This window comes from Dipodomys ordii, unplaced genomic scaffold (assembly GCF_000151885.1).
Source record: "Dipodomys ordii isolate 6190 unplaced genomic scaffold, Dord_2.0 Scaffold82, whole genome shotgun sequence".
Classification (NCBI taxonomy): domain Eukaryota; kingdom Metazoa; phylum Chordata; class Mammalia; order Rodentia; family Heteromyidae; genus Dipodomys; species Dipodomys ordii.
In genome coordinates, this window is record NW_012267298.1 from 3,868,440 (window position 1) to 3,893,498 (window position 25,059).

Here is a 25,059-nt window from a genome sequence, read left to right on the forward strand (position 1 = left end):
GGCCGGACCGGGAGCCCCCTCCGCACCTGCCCCTGAGGCGGAGCCGCGACGAACCCGGCGACGGCGGCGGCGGCAACGGAGGCGGCGGCGGCGACTCCGAGCGGAGGGCAAGTGACCCGGATGTACAGGGTAACGGCGAGAGGGGGAGGGGGAATGCCAGGAAGTGAGGGCGCCGCGGACCTGTCCGGCCCTGCGCATGCGCCGCGCGCCCGCCCCGCAAGGTAAACCCTCAAGCCCTCCTTCCCCGCCCCCTCCTCCCCCGCCCCTCCGGAAAGGGGCGTGGCTATGCCGGAGACAGGTGGTCCGGCGGCTCGCAGAGTGAGGGGGCGCGGCCAGCCCGTCCGCTCCCCGCCCCCCTTAAAGGGACAGCACCTTCTCGCCCAGACAGCTTCGGGTGGTTAGGGTCTTCAATGAAGCCGAGCTCAAGAGGTGCGGGTGACCGGCCTCGGGTCGGAACTCTGGATTGCAGACCACGGCTCGGGGCTGAGGCCCCCACCCCCACCCCGAGATGCCACGTTGCAGCACCCCACACCTGGGGCGGCTGGCTGGGCCGCAGGCAGCACGCCCTTCGCCCTCGGGCCAGGCACCGAGCCTGCCTCGCGCTACCCGGAGCGGCAGGAGAGCTTGGCCGGCTCCCCAGAGCCCGGAGAGCCCCGTTAGCGCCCGAGATGGCATCTGGGAGACGCCCTGGGGAGGTGGGAGCAGACGCGGGGCTACACCGCAGAGCGAGGCCTGCCGCTCCCCGGCCGCCTGGGGCCCACTGGGGAGGGGTCCACTGGGGAGGGCTCGTGCCCAACGCTTAACCCCTTCCCCACCCCTCCCACCCCCGTCCCTGCTCTTCACACTCAAGAAAATCCTGGTGTAAAACGCCTAGGTTGTTTTTACTAACGAAGTACAAAAAGATTAGCATGATTACTGCCCCCAGATCCGATCACCAGTTTCGTGGGCAGATCCTTGTGATGGTTGTAAATGCCCAGCTGAAAGGAGAAGAAGAAGAAAAAAAAATCTCATAAAAGTATGGGCCTTTCTCCCCCGCCAGGAAAGTGTATGGAGGAATTCAAATTTGCATGTGATCTCAGAAGATCGTATGACTTATGAACCCAGACTATGTATAAAGCCCTAATTCATGAATTAACCGCTCTAGTCAATCAGACTACATCACATGGCCTTAGCCTATGTGGCCAATATAATCACTTCATACCCCAAATACTCTGGAGTTAGGAGGAAGCCAAATGGTATGCAATAAGGTACCACATTGTATACAAACATGTTAGGAGAGCCATGGTGAGACTGGGTAGCTTTTTCAGGGCACATAGAAAGCAAAGAGTCTTGGTCCTCAGAGCTTTCTTTACCTTAATCATAATATTTTGGAAAGACTCAGGATCCCATACATTTTTTTTAAATGTTAGTCATGGATAGGGCTTGAACTCAGGGCCTGGGCTCAGGCTCTTTTTGCTCAAGGCTAGAGCTCTACCACTTTGAGTCACAGCTCCACTTACGGATTTCTGGTGACTAATTACAGAGAAGAGTCTCACGGACTTCAAACCTCTATTCTCAGATGTGTCTCCTACCAGCACCTGGCAGGTTCCACTTTACTATTCCCAGATACCAGCTCCCACACTTCTGTTGCTCATCCAAGATAAAGCTAGTACCAACAGTACCAATAGAGGCTCGTTTTTGCATGATGAAGAAAAAAAAAGAGGTTCTCATAGAAAAGGCTAACATGTACAGTTAGGAGCAGTCTGTAATGGAAAATACCTAAGCTAAACTGGAAGTTCAGGTGCTGAAGGATACTGTAGGAGAGATTTCTGCTTTTGCTGGGCAGGTTGGATTAGAGATGTGTGGTTGCTCAGAGCTCAAATCAGAGGCACTGGACAGGTACACACAGACCAGGAAATTAAGTACCAAAAAAGGCAGAGGTGGAACTGTGGTTCAAGTGGTAGAGCACTAGCCTTGAACCAGAAAAGTTCAGGGATAGCACCCAGGCCCTCAGTTTAAGCCCCAGGACACACACACACACACACACACACACACACACACACACACTCTCTCTCTCTCTACTCCTGTGCAGAACTTGGAGTGCTTCTCAAATGTTCCTTTCTCCTCATTAATTTGATATCCACCCCTAACTGAGACCTACAGGTAAATACCACTCCCCACGTAGAGGTAAGGAAACTGGCTCAGAAAATGAGACACTAGAAGAAGTGCTGAACTCGCTCTTCATGAATCTTTCATCAGTCTGCATGAGTATAAGCAAATTTCAGCTGAGGCGGAAACTCACAAATTTTAGATTACAAGACCAAGCAGAAGGACACCAAAAAGATGTTCACAAAGGCCTCAGCAGCTCGGTGACAATGTGATCTTTGTACTGTACTTAGCCCAATAACTGCATGTCCTCCTTGGCCTGACACAGACACTTCCCATGTCCATCTTAGACAGGAAGCATGGGGCTCAGCTGACAGTCCAGGATTGAAACCCAATCTGAGGTTTGGAGGTGTGGCTCAGGTGGTAGCTTGCCAGCTAGTGAGCAAGTTCAAGTCCCAGTCTTGGACGAAAAAGGAAATCAGCAACTCAATCTGTCTACTCACTCCATAGTTCCTTGTTTCTCCATGTTTTACTTCGCTGCCTCTACTTGTCTTCATTTCAAAAGATCCTGTTGCTTTCTTTTAAGTGCTGTTTTCTTTGCAAATTAATTGACTAATAAATTGGTCTAATAAGACCAATTTTAGCTCATGCCTGTTACCCTATTTATAACTCAGGAGGCTGAGATCTGAAGACCAATACCCAAAGCCAGTCCAGGCATATAAATCCAAGAGACCCTTAACCTCCAATTAACCAACCAAAAGTCCAGAAGTGGAGGTATGACTCAAGTGGTAGAGGACCAGCCTTGAGTAAAAAAAATAACAAGTAAGAATGCAAGGGCCTGAGTTCAAGCTCTAGTACCAGTGCGCGCACACACACACACACACACACACACACATGCACACAATTAAAACATCATAAAGAATACTATTTCATGTGACCATTTATTCATTCAATCAACACATATTTTTGCCACATATGGTGCCATGTTTTGGCACAACGCTGAGGGTCTCTGGTGGAAGGCAGTTGGATGAGGTCTCTGCTCTAGAGGGGCAGTAACCTCATAATTATAACAGCATGAATTGTGGTACTTTAGGAGAGCGGAGAAACCAACTTTCCCTAGGACAGTTGTGAAGACTTCAGGGGTTAGAACCTTTGAACCATGGTCTAGAGGAGATTAGAGAAGGAGGAAACAAAATAATAATAATAAAATACTGGGCAGAGGCGGTAAGATATGTTATAAACATATCTTATACGTTTTGGCTCCTCAATGCCGTTGTAAGTAAACAGAAGCTTGTAACCATGGGGGAAACAGAAACAAGCCAGGCCTTGGTGGCTCACGCCTGTAATCCTAGCTACTCAGGAAGCTAAGATCTGAGGGTCGCAGATGGAAGCCAGGCAGAGAAGGAAAGTATATGAGATTTGTATCTCCAATTAACCACCAAAAAAGCCAGAAGTAGAGCTGTGGCTCAAGTGATAGAGTGCTAGCCCTGAGCAAAAAAGCTCAAGGACAAAGCCCAGGCCCTGAGTTCAAGCCCCAGGACTGGCACGAAAAAAAAGTAGCCAAATCAGATATGTTTGAATCAAAACTACTTTGGGCCAGGGCCCTGGTGTCTCATGCCTTTAATCCTAGCTACTCAGGATGGTGAGATCAAGTATCATCGTTTCAAAGCTAACCAGAGCTTTAGAGTCCCAGAGGCTCTGATCTTCAACTAACCAGAAAGAAGTTGATAGTGGAGGTGTGGCTTCAGTGATAGTGCCAGTCTTTAAAGGGGGGAGCGGGGGGAGAAGCTAACTGAGAGTGTGAAAGCTCGAGTTTAAGCCAGTACTGGCAAGAAAAAAAGAAAAGGCAACCTAAACCTAATTGAACCACAGAGTACCACATGGACCCCAGTGAGGACCCCAGAGAGAGAATGGAGATCTAGGAGTCTTAAGACACTATAGAGGGATCTGGGGAACAGATAGCTTGGCTGGAGGTGTAGCTTGGTGGAAGAGGCTGGTTTTAGGCCCTGGGGCTAGCACTGCCCCCAAACAAAAAAATCTGTTAGTAGAAATGAAGATTAAGCATTAGAATTAAGATACTGATATCAAATGCATAGAAGAGTTTGTGACTGGATGAAAAAGGACCAGGAAACACAGGGTAGAGCAAGTGGATGAGATCCAATCCGAAGACCTTTACGCAATTTTCTTTCCTGTCCTCTTTTGACTTTTATCCAAATAAACGCCCACTGCCTTAGCTGGCATCTTCAGATACATGCAACTGTTTCCCGCCTTTCCATATTTCTACACCGTACCGTATGTTCAGCATTATTTTAATAGCTGTAGAATATTTCATCATGTGGAGATAGCACAACTTCCTTCAGTTGCTGAAGTCCACACCCTCTGTGTCTGGCTTAACCTTGCTCTACTCTGCAATGGGTATTTTGCAAGAGATGCGCTAAGCCAGGAAAGAATCTTTATTTAGGCAAAGGTTTTGGGAAAAAATGTGGCCTCCAGGGCAGCAGAGCGCCATCCTGGAAATGGCTTAGGCAACTAATGATTGTACTTGGAAGCTACAGACCTTCAAGGAAGAACCAGTCACCCAGGGGACTGGGATGCCTAATTCTCTATGGAAGCTGCTTCTCCAATCCATTCACCTACTCATCCATCCATTCATTCATTTGCTCATCCACTCACTCCTCTGCCATGAAAATTTGCCAAGCACAGTAACATAGAGCCAGAAGCCAAATTAAAGCTCAGGATGGAACCCAATCACGGTCTAAAACCTGCTTCACAACTTACACAAGTTATCCAACTTCTCCAAATCTGTTTCCCAACACAAGGTCTTTCCTGCATGGGCTGGCTTCAAACTGCCATCTTTAGATCTTGGCCTCTGGAGTAGCTAGGATTACAGGCATGAGCCACTAGCTCCGGGCTATCATGGATTTTGACATTTGCGGTACCGGACATAGTAGTATTGGGTTATGAACTAGGTTTTACACTCAGTACCTTGTGCGCTCTAGGTAGGCATTCTACCACTTGAGCCATGCTTTTCAGCCCTTTTGGCTTTATGTTATTCTTTTGAATATAGTCTCACTTTTTGTTAGGCCAGACTGCTCCACAAACATCCTATTTACACTTTCTACATAACTGGGATGAAAAACATACATCACCAAGCTCAGGGTTTTTCTTTAATTGTTTGGGTTTTTTGGTTGTTGTTGATTAGATGGAGTTTGGAGACCACAATCTTTTCAATCTCGGCCTCTTGAGTAACTCAGATTACAGGTGTAAGCCAGTCTGCCCAGCAGACACTTGCTACTTTAACATTTAAATTTGGAAGGTTGTAGATCAGAGGTTGAGAGTTAGACTTGGCTAAGCCTGGACTCCATTTATAGTCTCATCTACAAAGAGAAAAAAGAAATGACACTGCTGTCACAAGGGAATTATTTCATGAAAAGCACTTAGCATATGCTAGTGCACTGGAAATGTAAATGCTCCTCACTAGAAACCTTCCTACTTCATTAAGAATGTATGTTATAAAGATACTCATTACTCATTACACCATTACAATGATTATTTTGGCAGTACTGGGGTTTGAATTCAGGGGCTTACACTTGTTCAACTTGCTTGGTTTAGCTGGCACAGTTAAGCCAGGCTTCCAGCCTTGCATTTTGGTGGTTATTTTGGAGATGGAGTCATATAGATCTTTTTGATTTGGCTGGCTTTGAACCATGACCCTCCAAATCTCAGCCTCCTGAATAACTAGGATAATAGGCATAAGCCACCAGTGCCTGGCATGCAACATCCTTTATAATAAAAATCAGAAACAAAGCTAGGCACCAGTAGCTCACACCCATAATCCTAACTAGTTAGGAGGCTGTATTCTGAGAACTGCAGCTGAAAGCCAGCCCAAGCAGGGAAGTCTGTGAGACTCTTGTCTCCAATTAACCATCTAAAAATCAGAAGTGGAGCTGTGGCTCAAAGTGGTAGAGTGCTAGCGTTGTGCAAAAAAGCTCCGGGACAGCACCCCAGGCTCTGAGTTCAAGCCCTGTAACCAACAACAACAACAAAAATCAGAACCAACTAAAATTTTCTACAGTAGACAAACAGCATCACAGGGATCTGAAAGAATTGTTTACACAATGAATTAAAAATCATTTTCACTAAAATTTCAGTGTCTGCTCTGCTACTTAGGAGCTGTAAAATCTTAAGCACATCTGTTCTTTTCTGTGGACCTGTTTCCACACTTCAGAATAGAGGGTTTGTGCTCAGTAATCCCCAAGTTTTCTCCAGATGTAAAGTTGTAGATAGTTCAAAGGTTCTAAATAAATCGTAATCCACTGACATCAAGATAATATATAGTTACTAGATACCACAGAAAAATGCAAGAAACACTGAAAATATTTTATAATGCTTTAAAAGTCAGTATTTGCAATCGTCTTTAATTCTACTGTTTTCTCTATAAGCGAACACCTTCCTCCTTAGTTTGTATAATGTTGGTTGTCTCTTGACTCTCCATGACAGACAATCAGGGACTTATGTCTGTGGTTTGTTCAGATATATTTCCAAACCCCTAAAAGAATGCCTCACTCCTAGAAGTCATCTAAGGAGTAAAATTTTGTGACTATTGACTTGTATGAACAAAGTAGCAGTCTGTCTATGTACTGATGGCTGTTCTTATAAAATAGGAACTCCCGTAGAGAAATGGTTAAAAAAAAAAAGTCCACACAAGTTAAAAGTCAATGATAACAAGATGAAAATAGAGATGAAACAATATTTTTCTTACATAACATGAACAATCTTGTTTCAAAAGCCTAGCAATTGAAATGGGAAGAGGTACTTCAGAAAAGGCAGCCGATGTGGCCGAGAACCGTGCAATACACAGGATGGAGAACAGGAAGGGCCAGAGGGAGGTGAGAACAGGAAGGACTGGAGGGAGGTGCCAAAGCTGGGAGACCCCTCTCTTCACAGAAATAGGATCACCGGGACAGAGACGAAGCCAGGCACCACGAAGCTGACCAAGCAAAGCCAATTCACCTTGAACTTTTAATTATAAGCTCACATCTACTAAATTACCCCTAGGTGGATAGATTCCCCCCACTAATTACCCAGCTGGAAAGAAGCTTTGGAAAGTTTTAGCACAAGCAGACACATGGGGCTGTCACATGTCAACTGTTCTCACCAAGATAGGAGAGAAGTCAGTTCCACACCGAAAGCCTACTGATGAACCACCTTAATCAAGGGCAACCATTCCAGCCTCAGTCACATACCAGGGGTGAAAGGTACAACTACCTTACTCTAAAACACTGCACATGTTGGCGATACAACTACCAAACCAATCCCGTAAACTTAATAGGTACACATTCTTCCTTCTGGCTTTGGGAAAGCAGAGGAGGGGCGGAGATGCCAGGCCTTGTTCTGCACCTCGTCAAATCACAGGGGCCCTCATACCGTCTGTGGGAGGGTGTAGGGAGCCTGGGGGAGGAGAGGGGACTCTTCACCTTGTCCAGCAATTTGCTACTTGCAGCAAACCAGGTGAGCTGCTTGGCTGTCCAAACTCCCAGAGCCCCGTGTTTCTTATGCAGGACACATGCCACCAGGAGAACGGCATGGTTATTTGTGCCATTCCTTGAACTCTGTGAGCTCTGTACAGGCAAAGGCTAAGCTGTTTTGTCACTCCTTAACTCCCAGGGCCAGCACTGAGCCTAGTACAGTACTTGACACAAAGTATGTGCTCACTTCACACTTCACAGCTGTAGCCAGTCCAAGGCCTGACCTTGTTGTAGGCTAGACAAGAAGTAGCACTTAACCCCAAGGGGTGATAGATCAGGATTCAACCACTCAGATAAGCAGCCCAGGAAGGTAAACTTGAACACCCCTCAGCATTAGCCTAGATGACCAAGTCTCTAGCTAGGGGACCTAATATTTGGGATCTGAGCTTCAGATGGAACAGTGGGGATAAGTGAACTAAAAAAGTATTTTTTTAAAAAAGCTTAGTGTGCACAGTTACTCTTTGAACTTCACAGAAGGGAGATATTGCATAAGGCTTTACAAAAAATAAAAATAAAAAAATAAAAAAAGAACTAACATGGCCCAAGTCCTGAAGTTTAACTGGCATAGCTAGCTTCCTCTCTAACATCCTGGTGTCCACTTCATGTTAGAACCCAGGCTTCAAAAGAATGCAACCCTCTGCCCACTTGTAATGTTCAGGGAAGGCAAAGAGGAGAATGCTACCTCGTCTAACTGTGGTCTTCCCTCAGCTCATAGACTTGGAGTAAATCTCTGCCACATCCAGTTCCATATTTGCATTTTAATGTAATAGGTTACCTGTTATTTATGAGCACCCGCATCAGAGTTTCTGATGGATTCACCCAATTCTAAAAGTGCAAGAAACCCAAATCTTTTCACTTACAAAAATACAGCCAGGTGCCTGTGGCACACAGGATCATGGTTTGAAGCAAGGAAGCAAATGAGACGTGTATCTCCAATTAACCACCAAAAAAAGCCAGAAGTGGAGGTCTGGCTAAGTGGTAGAGTGCTAACCTTGAGCAAAAAAGCTCAGGGACAGCACCAAGGCCCTGAGTTCAAGCCTCAGTACCTGCACAAAAAATGAAAATAAAAGAAAATGGAAGTCATTAAGGGATTTTTTCCAAGAGCTCAGGAGTGTAATCAGTCTGGACTTTAGCAAGGTGAAGGTCACCGGTTTGTAGCTACCGCTGGAAACCCACATTTCCAAACGTCAGTCTGGGTCACTGAGGCATGGACAAAGTCCTGCTTGAAAAAAAAATCTAGCCCAGTGCCGATGGCTTACACCTGTCATCCTAGCTATTCAGGAGGCTGAGATCTGAGGATCACAGTTGAAAGCAACCCAGGCAGGAAAGTCCATGAGACTCATCTCCAACTAACCACCAAAAAAACAGAAGTGATGCTATGGCTTAAGAGGTAGAGCATTCACCTTTGAGCTGAAGAGCTGAGGGGCAGTGCCCAGGCCCAGAGTTTAAGCCCCACAATGGACAAAAAAAAAATCTCTACTAATAAATGCTGTGTGAATTTTGGCATGTTGTCTGGTGTGTACAAGGGGGTCGGTTAAATTAGCATTTATGTCAGCCTCCCATTATACCCAGATGTCTTCTATCACTGAAAACTGTGTAGGACGTGTATGTGCTACATGATAAAAACAGAAGAGACACAGAGGTGTGCTAGGATTTCCCAGCCACGCGCAGTAGTGGGGAGTGGTAGTATCATTAAACTGCTTACAAGGTCCCAGTGAATGCTGGGTCCTGCAGGCTTCCATGCCTTTGTCAGAGCTCTTTTTTCCCCCTGGGAACGCCTTCTCAGAGCTCCTCCTACAAATGCATCAAGGATCCAGTCAGAAATCTCTGCACGCTGGGTAAGTATTTCAGCATCACATAGCTCCCTCTTCTTCCCTTACAGTAACCCACGAGCCTCGCAATCCTTAAGGTGTCAAATGTACACAAATGGCGTGAGTACTTGGACAAGTACTACTGGATACTCTACCAGGAAATGTTTTATTAATTTATTTAACCTGGTTCCTTGAGACACATACAGAGTGGTTTTCATGGGCAAATCAAGATTAACCCAAGATTAATAGCCTAGTTTTACTGCCCTCTTTCCGTTTCCCAAGCCGCAAGTAGAAATGAATCCACCCTCAATTTCCAACTGTATAAAATGTGCTTTTCATTCAAAGCTGATGCCTGAATCTGCCGTGGGTGAGTGAAAGTGATGGCTAGATCCAGCTGGATGGGCTAGGTTATGCTGCCCTTAACAAAAACAAAATCTCAGCCTAAGGAAGGCCACTGTGGTCCCTCTGGGGTCAACATGATAAGCCCAGAAAACCACTTTTATTTTTTTCTGGTCTGTAGCTGATGGTCCGTCGGGCAGACAACTCTTGGCTGGCATTAGCTGGGCAGGTAAGACCTCTCTCTTTCCTTGTCCAACCTCCCAGAGCTCTTCATGAAGAGCCCAGTAAGGACCCACACTGAGAGCGTCTGTAACACACGCCACAGTGTGGTACTGCCTGGAAGGGAGGTCCTCAAATCTCAGCCCTGAGACAATCACAGTGGTCACCTTGTAGGGTCAGCAACTCTGTTTGTCTTTTTTCTTTTTCTTTTGTGCCAGAAGTAGGGCTTAAGTAGGCCTAGGTGCTGCCCCTTGGCTTTTTTTGTTGTTGTTGTTCAAATCTGGTGCTGTACCATTTGAACCACACCTCCACTTCTGGCTGTTCACTGATTAATTGGAGATAAGAGCCTCAGGCTTCTCTGCTGGGCTGGCTTTGAACCTCGGTTCTCAGATCGCAGCCTCCTGAGCAGCTAGGATGACGGGAGTGATGCACACAGGCCCCGCCTGGTTTTTCAATCTTTACTTGACACGTTAAATCTCAGCCTTTTACCCTCCGGTCTCAGTCTTATCCTATTTACTTTTATTTTATACTCCTTCGGGGTCCATTTGAAGAACTTTGCCAGGCTCCACATAAATCAAGAGACTACAATTATACTGATGTAAACAGAGAGAGGAGGTTTTTTTTTTTTTGGTTTTTGTTTTGTTTTGTTTTACAGCTGTGAGTTAAGAAAACTGTTTCAATCCACTCCCTGCACAAGAACCAAGACATAGTAGACAACATCACAGAAATTCAGATAGGCAAATTGATTATCATCAGTAATAATATGAAGGGAAATAGAAAAGAAACACAAGAACTCCAAAAGCAGAACACTGAATCGAAAATCGTATTTGCTAACTGATTACCAAATACCATTTGGATCTCCCATTTGTGTTTAAGTTCTCCCAGGATGAAATTATGTTTACTGGAGTAGAAGTAACCGAGGTCAGGAGACCTTTGAACCAACGAATGCCCTTTCCTCAGTCGTCAAATACAGGTCACACACATGGGGACAGGGCACACTGCATGAACACAAATGCCACCAACACACATGATTTCCAGCAAATCATTGTTCTGCCCTGTCTCTGCTTGTTATGTCTGGAGAAGACCAGAAAAGTAGCGTCTTTGCCCTTGTTTGGGCAATTTAATTCAGGAATCATACTAATTTTATGTAAATTCTCTGCCAAAATAAAAGGTAGTCTGTATTTTGAAGACTCAGAGTAACTTGGGCCCAAGGAATAAAGTGTCGCTAAGGGCAGCCTTTGGCAGGAAAAGTCAAAACGAGTGAGAAACCACCTTTTTTTTTTTTTTTTTTGTCGGTCGTGGGATTTGAACTCCGGGCCTGGGCGCTGTCCCTCAGCTCTTCAGCTCAAGGCGAGTGCTCTACCACTTGAGCTACAGCACCACTTCCGGTTTTGTGGTGGTTTATTGGAGATAGGAGTCTCACGGTCTCTCCTGCCCAGGCTGGCTTTGAACCGCAATCCTCAGATCTCAGCCTCCTGAGTAGCTAGGATTACAGGCGTGAGCCACCAGCGCCTGGCTGAAACCACCTTTTCTAAGCACTGTTAGTTGGCTTTGCTCAGAAGCTCATTCAATTATCTCTTGCTTACCTGAATTTTCTGCAGGAATTTGCTTCCCATTGATAGTTGGTTAAAGAAAAAAGGCAGGCAGGATTTCCCCTAATGAAAGTTTCAAATGAAAAGTAAGCCATAACTATCCCTGGGCCTTGCTTGTGGAGAGGATATTAGACAATCCTTTTGAAGGCCTCTGTTAACAACCTCTTTTTCTCTATAACCATTACAACAGGGAGAGGAAATGCCGAGTGGAATCCACAACCGCAGGCAGACCCCACTGGCTTCCTAGGGTGTGACCTAAACTCTCTGAGCTGGGGTTCGCACCTGAAAAGTGGAAATAATGACCTACTTGACAACAGCAACTGAAAAAATATATAAAGTACTTAGCATTCAAGAAATGCGTGTGCACATTTGCTTGAAGATGAGTTTCTTCAGAGATAATGCCTTCCTAACAACTCTATCCAGGGACCATGCAGAGATGGGCATTATCTCTTCATAACATCTATTCTACTCCTCCCCACCCTGAAGCAACCTGCAGTCATACCTCTTCTCCCATTCCAAGGGGGTCATGAATGGTCTAGGCCAATCAGTGCCATGCTATATCTACTCCACTACCATGATTGGTTGGGCAATGGTCCAATCAGAGGGAAACTCAGAAATGTTGATTAATAGTTCTGGGGAGAGAAGGTAGCTCTTTCCTCTATGCTTCTGTGGGCCTGAGAACAAAGCCACTGGATGTGCAGAACTCAAGAGAATTACAATGAGGTGAAGCCAAAGCCCTGATCAAAGTATGACTGAAACCTATCATTCCTCTCTACTCTTTGGTTATATGAATCACCTAACTGCTTCTATCCATTATTCCATATGAACTGGGAGCTCAGTCATTTGCAACTGAAACATCCTGGTCTATAGCTTAATGAAATCGCTGAAAAGAAAGGGCCGGACACAGCTCAGGAGGCTGAGATCTGAGGATCGTGGTTCAAAGCCAGCCTGGGCAGGAAAATCCGTGAGGTTCTTATCTCCAATAAACCACTAGAAAACCGGAAGTGGTGCTGTGGCTCAAGCGGTAGAGCATTCACGTTGAGCTGAAGAGCTGAGGGACAGCGCCCAGGCCCAGAGTTCAAGCCCCACGACTGACCAAAAAGAAAAAGAAAAAAGGGCCCGAAAGAAACATCATCTTCACCCTGGCAATGATTTAACTGAGGCTTCAAGTTAGAAACAGGAGCCCTTGGAGATTTTGGTCAGCCTAGACCCCAGGACATGGCAGTTTCTGTACAGAGACCATCAGCAATACTTTTGTAAGGTTACAGATGCCTTTCTTGTCACTGTTGTTGATCTTGAAGTTTGAACTTAGTGCCTAGGCGCTGAGCTCTTTCACTCAAAGCTAGCATTCGACCATTTTGAGCCACAGAGCCACTTCTTGTTTTCTGGTGGTTAACTGGAGACTAAGAGTCTCAGAGACGTTCCTGCCCAGGGTAGCTTTGAACTGTGATCCTCAGATCTCTACTTCCTGAATAGCTAGGATTACAGGCATGAGCCACCAGAGCCTGGCTTCTAGATACTGTTAAAGCCCAGACTCCAGACCCCAGATACATTTGAAGCAAAGGAGCAACAAGAGGAAGTTCATGATTTCTGACAACATAATAGAAGGCTGGGTCCAAACCAAGGCCCCCACCAAATCTCAGCTTCCTCTCCTGCAAGATGGAGGTAACGCCTATCTCCTTGGGCTAAGGGAAATGTGTCATAGCACATCGGGGAGGTCAGAATCACAAATTAAGTGTTTGCTTCTTTTTGTCCAGCTAACCTTGCTGTGTATCATGGACTCTGCTCTGGGGTTAAGAAACCAAGGCCATCATAAATATGCAGTGGGGGAACGCAGGGTCTGGGAAAGTGGGAGGAGGCAGCCACACCAGGAGCCTCCCCTGCGTCACCTACACTCATTACCCCGAGGAGCACCACCCAGCAGGAGTGCATAGCGGTGAGGGACAGATAGGTACATAGGGAGACAAAATGGCGGACTTGAGACCTGGCCAATCACATGTGACCCATCATGATGCTTCTTGTTTCCATAGTGCCTCCGATTTCTGCTCAAACATTTCTTCCCATAATGCCCTGGGTGCCCATTCAACCAATGAACATAGAAAGGGCAGCACATATACAAGCCATGAAGGAATCAGGGAAGAGCCAGACAAGGTGTGCCATACCATAAAAAAACCACTCTCTGAGAGAACTCCATCAGACCCCTCTCGATCCCCACAGTCTCACTACTTTCCTTTCACTGCTTCTCTTTCACTTTCAAATAAACTTGTCACTTGTGCCATCACCTCCCATCCCCCCAACCTACTTCCTTCCCCCCCCCCATCTGCTTTAAACACTTTCTGGTCTTTTAGGAGAAAATGAATCCATACCCTTAAACAGAATTGCAGGAAGCAGGCCACCCCGCTGTTTGGCTTCATTGATTGCTTACAGGTAAATGTATGGGTCTGGTGAAGAAGGCAGTATCACAGCCCTGCACACCTAATTCACACTTAAATGAGGTAGAATTCAGCAGCTGAGCTCTGAGGAGCCAAGGGTTCGCCTCTGTTCACTGACTATCCCAGGTATCCCAGCCAATGACATTGTTTCTGAGGACATGAGCAGACATGATCACTGTGTGATCAAGTGATGATTCTCAGAACGACAGTGAAAGCTCCACTGTGTAGCACCACTGGATATACAGCAGCCACATCAATGATGTAGAACGTAAGAGAGGATGGCTGGCCCTGGCAGAACCGGGATGAACTCTGACCTCATAAAGGCCTAAGCCTTGGACCTAAGACAAGTTCCTAATTTCCTTTTCTTTTCTCTTTTCGGTGAATATGGCAATAGTGGAGCTTGAACTCAGGGCCTGATCGCTGTCCCTAAACTTTTTTGCTCAAGGCTGTCACTTTACCTCTTGACCTATCCAGCTTTTCTCTGGTTGAATGGAGGTAGGAGGCTTTCTGATTTGTCTGCCCAGGCTAGCTTTGAACCTTAATCCTCAGATCTCCGCCTCCTGAGTACCCAGGATTACAGGCATGAGCCACAAACTCGGGGCTTAAATTCCTAAGGTTTTAGAGTCACCGTTTCTTTAGCTGACAAACTTAATTCTCAAGATTAAGAATGTTCTGAAAGGCAAGCAGAGAGAGAACTGATCAAAGGCCATGTGCCAAAATATTAACTGTGATTAGCCCTAGATGGTTATTATGAAGATGTTCGTTTTTCTTTTTTTTGTGTGTGGAGTTTTGGATTGTGTATGATCAACATAAATTAGCTAATAAAAATAAAAGTGAGGTGATAAAAAAATTTATTAGCCATGTGCTGAGGATATAACGTAGGGTCCTAAAGCACTCTTCCCTGTGGGGGCCCTTCAGACATTTGCAAACAGCTATCATGTGTCTCACCCATCTCCTATTACTTGTTAAATATTTCAGCTAATTGAATGATTTGATTTCAAGGCTCTCTTTTATCCCCCTTCTCTGCACAGGCTCCATCTGTTAAAACCTCCACTCCAAGTATTGTATAACCAGCTCGCAGAATGAGCAGCATGAGCTCGTTTGCTCATTCATCTGTTAATTCACTCATTGAGTAAACACTGATTAAAAAGCTACTATATTGGACATTCTTTGCTTCTGTCTACCCACCATTCACAAATGGTTCCCAGACTTCCTTGGGGAAGGACCATCTTCCCTTACTCTCAATCCTTCTGCAATGGGAGATACAGGAGCCATTCTAGGTTCTTCAAGGGGTGGGTGGGTATCTCATCCAAGATGGCCAGTTAGAGCCTCAAATTCACCGGGCCACAGGGATTGGTTCAGAAATGTGTACGTTACTCAGAAAAAGCCAATCGGAGAGTGAGACCCAATTCAAAGACTTTTGTTGAATTACTGGCCTTCTTTGACTTCCAGCTGGGAGTGCTAAAAACCATCTTGTACCACAATCTGAAAAGGAAATAAATTTAGGCAGCACTGAGAGAAAGTTAAAAAAAGAAAGTGTGAAACTTGGTCACATTTGCTTAAACCTTGGAAGCCTTGGATTCTCCATGCCTTAATTCCTTCCATAGACTTTTCAAAGACATCAAGCAATCAATGTTCTGTCTACAGAAGCCAGTTCAAGGTGGGGCTCTGTTTGGAGATGAGAAGAGTTCTGACTGTAGAAGTCTGAAGGGCTGTAGTATATTGGATGCTGCATGCTGAGGTAAGATGATCCACACCACCTTTCCCGTTGGAGGCAGAGATGGCCACGTACAACTACAATTATGTAATGCCAAGAAGATAACTGGCCTACTCCAATTCTACACTGTGCAATATGATCGCAGGAAAGGACACCAGAAAAGGCATGCTGGCCACAGCCACAGCCTTCACGTCTCCTCTCGGTCTCTCCCCAGGCAGTGAAGACAAAATGTTTATGTTCAGGGGAGTCAGTGGACACAACTGATTCACATTCCTCTCCTTGTAGACCAAAACCACCACTAGACCCCTCATTTCAGAATGAACAAAGCTCTTTAATATCATCTCAAGAGATCCATCCACTAAGCAGCAGGATCCAACAGCCCTCTCTTAGGAGAGCGCCCTCTGAAGGTAAAAGAAGATATGACAGGTCTCTGTGTGTGATGCTGACTCCATAAACTAAGCCGTCATTCAGTTTCCATGCCCCTTTGGATTATTGTTGATGCAATCATCTAAGCATCATTTAAAAAAAAAACAGAAAAGCAAAAGCAAAGAAAAAAGCCCGTTCAAGATGAATAACCCACATTCAGAATTCATTTCCAAGTTATCACAAAAGAAAGGAAGACAGGAGGCTTCACATTCTATAGAACGGTTCACGACTGGGCAAGATGCAGGGCTGACTGTAGAAATCATCAAGAACAACAATAAGCCTTCCTCTGGAAATATCTATTCTGCTAAGAAAGGCCCCACAGGTGGCAATTTTCCAGAGAGCAGAAGCTAGTGTGTCTGGAGCCTTTGATAATGCATCCTTCCTCCCTGGTCAGCTTGAGAAGAAACTCAGTTAGCAAAGGAGGGCACCACAGGACACAAATCTGCCGCCTTGATGTTTTCTAAACACATCAGAAATGTATTTGGTCCAGGAACACAGCTCCAACTTTGCAGAGCAAAAGAATCTTACAGTTGGGACAAGTCACTCTCTGAAGTCCCCAGGGAGGCTCCGGGGATGAGTGGCAGGAGAGAGGGCAGCTAAAATACCTTTGTTTCTAAACCCCGCCTGACTGCTGCCAGCTTCCACCCCTTCGTTTTGAAAACAGATGCACATTTCTCACCCACTTCCTGGGCAGCTCTGGGGTCCACACGGGGCCAAGCAATGGAGAGCCCTACGTAACAGCGTCACTGGTGTGGTAGCGTGGAACAGAGGAGCAGGGCAGCTTGGCCTTAGAGGTGAGCTTAGTAAGTGATGGTTTCCATGTCTGCCACGAGTATAACAACCCTAACCAAGACAGAAGCTGACACTGCTAAACTGGCAGGGTTCCATGCTGAGGGCTCCTCAAGCAATGTTTTCACCAATTTCCGAGTACGTATACTCAAGCATGGTACTGGAGTTTAAACTTACTAGAGACAGGGACTCTACCACCTGAGCCACAACCCAGTGCTTTTTTGTTTGCTTTTGTCTTTCAGATAGTGTCTAACTGCCTGGGCTGGCCTCAAACCTCTCATCTCGTCTCCACTTCCCTCCTAGCTGGGAAGTCGTGAGTACATTTCTTTTGGGATGATGTCACTCGATGTCTGCGCCCTACTTTACCCCTCTCAAAGACAGACAAATGAAAACAGGAAAAAGAAGAAAGAAATATCCTCTTGTTCCATTTCATGGAGTGACAAAGGGTGAACAAATGCAGCAGTGGTTTCTCACTAGACACCATGTTGAAAATGAATGATACAACTTGTGGACAGGGGCAGGAGGGAAAAACTGGGAGAGAGCAAGGGAAGGGGTGACATCACCCCAAAAGAAATGGACTCGTGACTCCTAAAATGGCCACCCATCTCTACATCCCCTGTCTAATAACAATAAAAATATTTAAGTAAAAATGATTAAAACAAGGTGGATATGGTGTGGGGCATGCCTCTAATCTCAGCTAGGAAGGAAGTGGAGATAAGACGAGAGGTTTGAGGAACCCAGAAAAAGTTAGACTCTCTCTGAAAAACAAAAACACACAAAGACCCACTGGGTTGTGGCTCAGGTGGTCGACACAAGTAGTTCCATTTATACCTTCTTACTATTGGTTCATACTTCCATCTCTCTTACTGTCATTTTTCTGAGAGTAGTAATTAGAAACAGACTCTACACTAGCCATTCTCGAATCAAATCCCAGCTCTAGTGCTATCTTGGGCAAGAGGAAGAATGTGAGCAAGTGGTTTAAACTGCTGAAGATGAAAGCAACACCACCTCGTAATTTCATTCTGAGTCAGCGCAACACACTGAACCAATGTTAACTCATCTTCCAGTTCACTAACTCTCTCTTCAGCTACATCTATTGTTCACTTAACCCTTTTGTTAGACTCTTAAACATAATGGCTACTGTTCATTTTAGTCCACTTGCTTCCCAAGTATCCTTATTCCTTTGCCATCTTTCTTGGCCTTTTTGAGTTTTGTCAGTTCTCAATCATTTTAAGTATACCATTTCATAGTCTCGTCTACAGACTACATTACTCTCAGCTGTAGTGATTGGAGTTTTTTCATTGTGGGCTCATCTTCGGAACCCATCTTCAGAAAATGTGGGGCTCTCTGGGAGCTGCGTTAGGTATACGCTGCTGTGCAGTGACAGTGTTTGTGGCGGGGGGCTTCACTGCTATCAGTTTTTATGTTAAGGTTGAGGAGTGCCGTACTTCATATATAGCAAAATACATCTGCATTCTGCAACTATAGATGGTACTGTGACAGATCTGAAACTTCGTGCTGGTAACATTTTCTGAATCAGTGTAAACTTCTAAACTGTGGAGTTTTTCTAGGCCTTTTTTTTGTCAGTCGTGGGGCCTGAACTCTGGGCCTGGGTGTTGTCCCTCACCTCTTCAGCTCATGGCTAGCACTCTACCACTTGAGCCACAGTGCCACTTCCGGCTTTTTCTGCTTATGTGGTGCTGAGGAATTGAACCCAGGGCCTCATGCATGCAAGGCAAGCGCTCTACCAATGAGCCTCCTTCCCAGCCTACTCCCCCCACCTTTTTTTTTTAGTTAAATTTAAAGTATCAGCTAGGCATCGGTGGCTGTAATCCTAGCTACAAAAGAAGCTGAGATCTGAGGATCACAGTTCAAAGCCAGTCCAGGCAAAAAAGTCCATGAGACTCTTCTCTCCAATTAACCATCAGAAAACCAGAAATGGTACTGTGGCTCAAGTGGTAGAGCACTAGCTTTGAGCTGAAGAGCTGAGGGACAGTGCCTAAGCCTAGAGTTCAAGACCCATGACTGACCAAAAAAAGAAACCTTAAGTAGCTGTACAAAGAGGCTTCAATTTAACATTAGCAATTTATGAGTACAAACTAGTTTTCTTAAAGATAGATCCTCAAGGCTTCAGGGCCTTTGATTCTACCTTGAACCTAAGCCTCATTTCTAGACTCGCTGAGATATTAAAAACCTTAGCACCCCAGACTCTTGGTTGTATCATCTGGCTACAAAATTCCATGCAAGGCTGGCTTACATTGTTCTCTTTACCTCTGACACTGGTGGATTACCTTTTCATAATGACTTTCCTCCACATAACTCTTTTATTTCCATCAGTTCCTACCAGGAAGGACTCAGGCAAATCAGCTCAGTCTACCCAACTTACCCAAGTGTTCTAGCTCACCAAATCCAGGGGAACCATGCACCCATGCTCGAGTTCTGTCTGCATCACAACTGTGTTCTTACTCAAGGGTTGGTGTCTATGGTCAGCAAGTCATGTGAAAACTGGAGAGTCCAAATTCCTGCCAGATTCCTACACCAGGCTCTCACATTGGAAACTGCCAGATCTTGTGCAATGTCCAGTGTAGCCAGTCCTTCCTTCAGTACCGGATGGGGTTTCTTGAGCTGAGCACCGTAAGAAATAACTGGTATGGAATAGGGACCATGTTGTGTGCTACTTACAGTCTATATATACACGGGGACTACTGCACGGCACAAGATGCTCCTGCTCTAAAAGGCCATGGTAACAAAAACTAACAGAATCGGCAGATCTGGGCCTCCTGTTTCCATGCATTCTGAGAGAGATGCATGCTGGGTAGCAGTGGATGCAACCACCCATGCTAGTTAGAGAGCTTTTATCTCTACTTTGGTTTTTGTTGAGCAAGTATGTGCAGATGCGGAAAATTAGAAGCACAAATCTACGATGATAAAAGTCAACTAGTGGTTTATCCCTCAGGATATATTAACTTAAAAGAGGAATACTGAATATTCTGATTTAGGGGTGGTATTAAAAATTCATCCAGCTGGATAATTAAGATTGTGCATTTAATAGTAAGTATAGTTCCATTAAAATAAAGTAAAAACAGTGCCTTAACAAAGGCTGTTGTGGGCATTATACTAACAGGCTCTCTCCCCAACTCCCCCCCCCTCAGCTCCCACCCCCTAGGTACCACTACTGGGGCTTAAATTCAGGCTCCTATACTGTTGCTTAGCTTTGTCCACTCAAGACTGGTGACCTCTACCACTTAGGCCACACCTTCCGTGTCTGGCTTTTTGCTAGCTAACTGGAGATAAGAGTCCAAACTTGGAGTCTCAGATCTCAACCTCCTGAGTAGTTAGGATTACAGGCATGAGCCACCAGTGCCTAGCCTGGTTTTTTTCTATGGACAATGTTCACCAGAGGCTGGAAGAGCCGGAAGCACCTGTCAGCCAGAGGATCCAGGCTCCAAGAGCAGCTGGGTCTCTCTGGGGATACAACTCCTAGAGGCAAGGAGAAGTAGCCTCCAGACCCCACTGCAGGGATGTGAATGTTGACGCCATTCAGAGCTGGATCTCAGGCAAGAAGCTTCCCGCCTTTGAACTTCACCTTGGCAGTATGCTGCCAGACTAGATCAATGACAGAGCTCAGCACACGGTCTGCACATAGCAAATATTCCAGAAATATTTCTTCTTATTGTTCCTGATGACAGGAATGGCATCTTCAAAATTATCCTTACTTACGTGAATAATTCGACCCGGTGACCTTGTAGAGTCTTCAGGAATATTTACAGAGTGAAGGGAAGAATGTTAAATGTGCTTGGAATTGAATGAGACGTAAGTCTTACTTCTGCTGAGCTAAAGTGCGTCTCCTGGCTGTTATGCACCCACCCCCACACACCCTTTGGGGGTTTTCTTTGCTTCCTGTTTCTGTTCCCATAACTCATGCTCTTGCCTAGCTTTTTCACTCAAGGCTGGCACTCTACCACCTGAGCCACGCCTCCACTTCCAGATTTGGGCAGGCTAGTTGAGGATAAGAGTTTCTCTGATTTGTCTGCCTGATCTGGCTCCAATCTGGGATCCTCGGATCTCAGCCTTCTAAGAAAGCAGGATGACAGGCGTGAGCGGCCAGCACCCAGTCCCCGCACACTCTGAGACAGTCCTCAGTGAAACATGATGTGTCCAGGGTCTGGAGCCAGAAGGCCTCAGCGACCGCCCCGCTCCCTTACTTACCAACTTGGTAACCTTGAACGAATGACTCAAACTCCACCTATCAGTTTCTTCTCCTGGAAAAAGAGTTATGGCCAGTTAACCAAGTTATAGGAAAAGCTCTCTGTTAAATCCTAGCCACCATTTTCCCCCATTCCCCTGGAAATACCAAATAGCATTTTTACAGCCCATTGTAGTTTACAGGGTTGTTTCACAAACACTTTTCTCCTTTGATGCTCAGAACAATCCAGGCATTCCAAAGAAAGAAGTAGTGAATCCACGATGTGAAGTAACTTGCTGATGACTGCACAGCAACAGCAGAGCCCCAAACCTAACTCCTTAACCTAAGGGACAGTGGGCCAGGCTGTCCTTCAAGATTCCAAATTCTAGGGCTGGGAATATGGCCTAGTGGAAGAGTGCTTGCCTAGCATGCATGAAGCCCTAGGTTTGATTACTCATTACCACATACACAGAAAAAGCCAGAAGTGGTGCTGTGGCTCAAGTGGTAGAATGCTAGCCTTGAACACAGAGAGGTTCAGGGACAGAGCCCAGGCTCTGAGTTCAAGCCCCAGAACTGGCACAAAAAAAAGGAAGGAAGGAGGGAAGGAAGGAAGGAAGGAAGAAAGGAAGGAGGGAAGGAGGGAGGGAGGGAGGAAGTTAGTTTCCAAATTCTAAATGGAAACTGGAAACTCTGGGCTACAGCAAGTCATGGTCCCAGCAAAATGCTCAGCTCAGACTAGAAGTTTGGCTCAAGTGACAAAGCAAGACAGTGACTTCAAACCCCAGTACCACAAAGATAAGAACAAAAAAACAAGTCTTGGCTCAACTTGCCTTTGAACTGGGCTTTGTCATTCCACCCCCCCCCCCAATCATTTCCTGGTTTAGATTTCCACGTTGTGGAGAAAAGAAAGCAAACATGCACACATGCGCCAGCCAGCTTTGTCACCCTCAAAAATCGCTTCCAGCCACAAGAGCTTGGGAATCAAAGAGAAGTCACAGAGTTGTTCGATGCCACCCCGTCTAATGTGACTGCCACATTAGCCGGGGCGCAGGCTGCAGCAGCCTGACGCCCGCAGAACGAGGTGCAAGTGGACAGGACACCCCCTCTCTGCCCTTGATTTTGGTCACACCTCCAGATGGTCACACAGCACCCCGAAACCTCGGGAAGCCCCTTAGCCGGCCTCACTGGAGGGAGCCCCTATCTGCTGATCATCTCACCCTGCTTCTGCTCCCCGCAGCGCCCCCTTTCTGTCCTCAGTGCAGGGTTCCTTCCTTCATTCTCGTTGTTGCTAGTGTGGGATTTAACAATCTTGATTTTGTGGTGGTTTTGTTTTGTGTTTTTGTGCTGGGGCTTGAACTCAGCCGCTCACTCGTGGTGATCCCCGAGCTTTTCCCCTCAAGGTTGGTACTTTACTACTTGAGCCACAGGCTTACGCTTCTGGCTTTTTGCTGGTTAAATGGAGATGAAGGGTGTCACAGATTTTTCTGCCCCTTGGCTTGCTTCAAGTGTGATCCTCAGGATCTCAGTCTCCTGGGTAGCTACAATTACAGGCCTGAGCCACTCTGACACAAGCTTTGTTTTGGAAACAGAGTCTCCCTAACTAGCTCAGGCAGGCCTCCTACTCCTTCTGCTCTTCCTTCCTGCACAGAACAAATGTGCTTTAGTTTGTTTTCCCTGGGTGCTGGGGATGGAACCCAGGGCCTTGCCCTCGTAAGTCCCACCACTGAGCTGCACACCTGCCCTGGAAGTTCCTCTTTAAATACAAGCCACAGGATGGCTGTGCCTAGGGAAGGAGAGAACGCAACTGGAGGACAGCCTAAAGCAAGTTCACACGCTGTGTCCTCAAATGTGTGCATGGACAGAGCACACGCACACGCACGCACACACATGCACACACAGATAAAATATACTGAACAGACCTCCTCCACACTTGTGTACATGTTCCACACAACACACACATGTACATTACACAACATGCACCCACACTGAACACAGATGACATATATACCACATAATGTACATGTGTGTCACACCATAAGCACCACACACACACTCTGAGCATTCCCCGTACATATACCACATACAGCCTGTATGTTCAAAAACATGCACATTCACACCGGATACATATGCCACACCTGCACACCATGAACATATCACACATGCACATACTCTCCCTCTCTCTCTCTCTCTCTCTCTCTCTCTCACACACACACACACACACACACACACGTCCAGTCTTCCTGGCCCTGTCTTGTGTTTACCTGCTACAGCTAGGATGGCTTCTCCTGTCTGAGTCTTTGATCAGACTTCCAAAGCAGAAAATGGGGACAGCGGTTCACTTGGGAAATATTTCAGAGCCTTGGGCAAAGTCCTAAAAATGAGAAGAGCATGCAAACTCGCTCCCACAAAAGTCGGGCTTGCTTTGTTTTGAAGAACACACAGCAAGCGTCAGCTGCATGGCTTGGAGACAAACGCGGGGGGTGGGGGGTGGGGGGGTGGAGTTAGACTGAGGCAGGAGAAAGATAACACTGAAAGATAACACTGAAGGACGACCCGTGTCCTTCAGCCCGAGCAAGGCGCACAGAGAACTGGCCTGACCCCTCCTGCCTCTCGAGGTGGCACTATGGATGGGCTCCTGAGCCAGCCCACCTGGTGCAGGTCACCTGCCCTCAGCTCCTCCCAGCCTCCGCTGTGCAGAGAGGGCCCGGTTTCATTCCACACACAGCTCCCAGCACCCCCTGGGTGCCAGGCCCCACCGACTAGGGTGCATGAACTCAGACTCTCCAGCCACATAGGGCCTCCGATCGGAGGGAACAATTCCAGGCAGACAAGCCTCACCGGTGTGAGTAGCTGAGAATACAGGCATGAGCGCTAGGCACCCAGCCATCTGCTTTTAAAAGGAGCACGAGCATGTCTACACGCCAGGCTCCTGAGGCACGCTGCCCAGAAATCCTGCCTATTGCAGGAGAAAACTCCTGATGTTGGCAAGTAGAGGAAAAGCTCTCTACCTGGCCCGGTCGCCTCACACTGCCGCTTTTCTCGTGGTCCTAGGCAGATCTAAAAGTGCCCACAGGAAGTGGCGCTGTGGCTCAAGTGGTGGAGCGCTCGCCTTGATCTGAAGAGCTGAGGGACAGCACCCAGGCCCAGAGTTCAGGCCCTACAACCGACAAAAATAAACAAATAACTAAATAAAAGTGCCCACAGCAGTAAATCTACCTATGAAGCTAGCAGGAATCTTTTAGAGATTGCCTACATTTTTGAGGATATATAATTCTTCAAGCAAATTCCCTACTATGTGACCTAAGGCTGTAATAATATTTTAAAAGAAGATCAATTTTCCCAAATCACCCAATCTTCGTCTTTTAAAGTTTATTATGAAGCAATTTTACTCTAACATCAGAGTCAATATTTATGTTTCTGCTGGGCACCATTGGCTCATGCCTGTAATCCTAGCCACTCAGGTGGCTGAGATCTAAGAACTGAAGTTCAAATACAGCCCAGGCAGAAAAGCCTGTGAGACTCTTATCTCCAACTAACTACCAAAAAGCCAGAAGTAGAGCTCTGGCTCAAGTAGTAGAGCACCAGCCTTGAGCGTAAAAAGTTCAGGTCCTGAGTTCAAATCCTAGTACTGGCACACACACACACAAAGAAAAGAAAACAGGTTGCAGGTATGGGCAGATTATTCCACTGGGCATAGAAAGCAAGTTCACAAGAGCTGCTTGTAGCCACATTGAAGTGGAAACTTTGTTTTGTGCAAGTAAAAGCACATCTGTGGTTAATCCAGGATTTTAGTGCCAGCCTTGCACAGTAGGCAGGTCGGATCCCAGCACAGCTGTGCCCAGCTAGCCAGGTAATTCTCCTGAGGGATGGCAGCGGCTAAGAAAAGCCAGGCCAGGATAACTCATTAGTCAAAAGGAACCCCTGGGAAATCTGAT

At 46.2% G+C, this 25,059-nt stretch overlaps 1 protein-coding gene across 3 annotated transcripts in view; it reads right to left on the bottom strand.

The window, feature by feature from the left end:
• The window catches only part of Fam49b (family with sequence similarity 49, member B), a 92,786-nt gene that overhangs the window by 66,611 nt on the left and 1,116 nt on the right, over window positions 1-25,059 (bottom strand). For all 3 annotated transcript variants that reach the window (XM_013025181.1, XM_013025184.1, XM_013025182.1), the window contains exon 2: window positions 21,148-21,200. The gene's annotated coding sequence lies outside the window, so the exon portion shown is untranslated. The remainder of the gene's footprint in view (window positions 1-21,147; window positions 21,201-25,059) is intronic.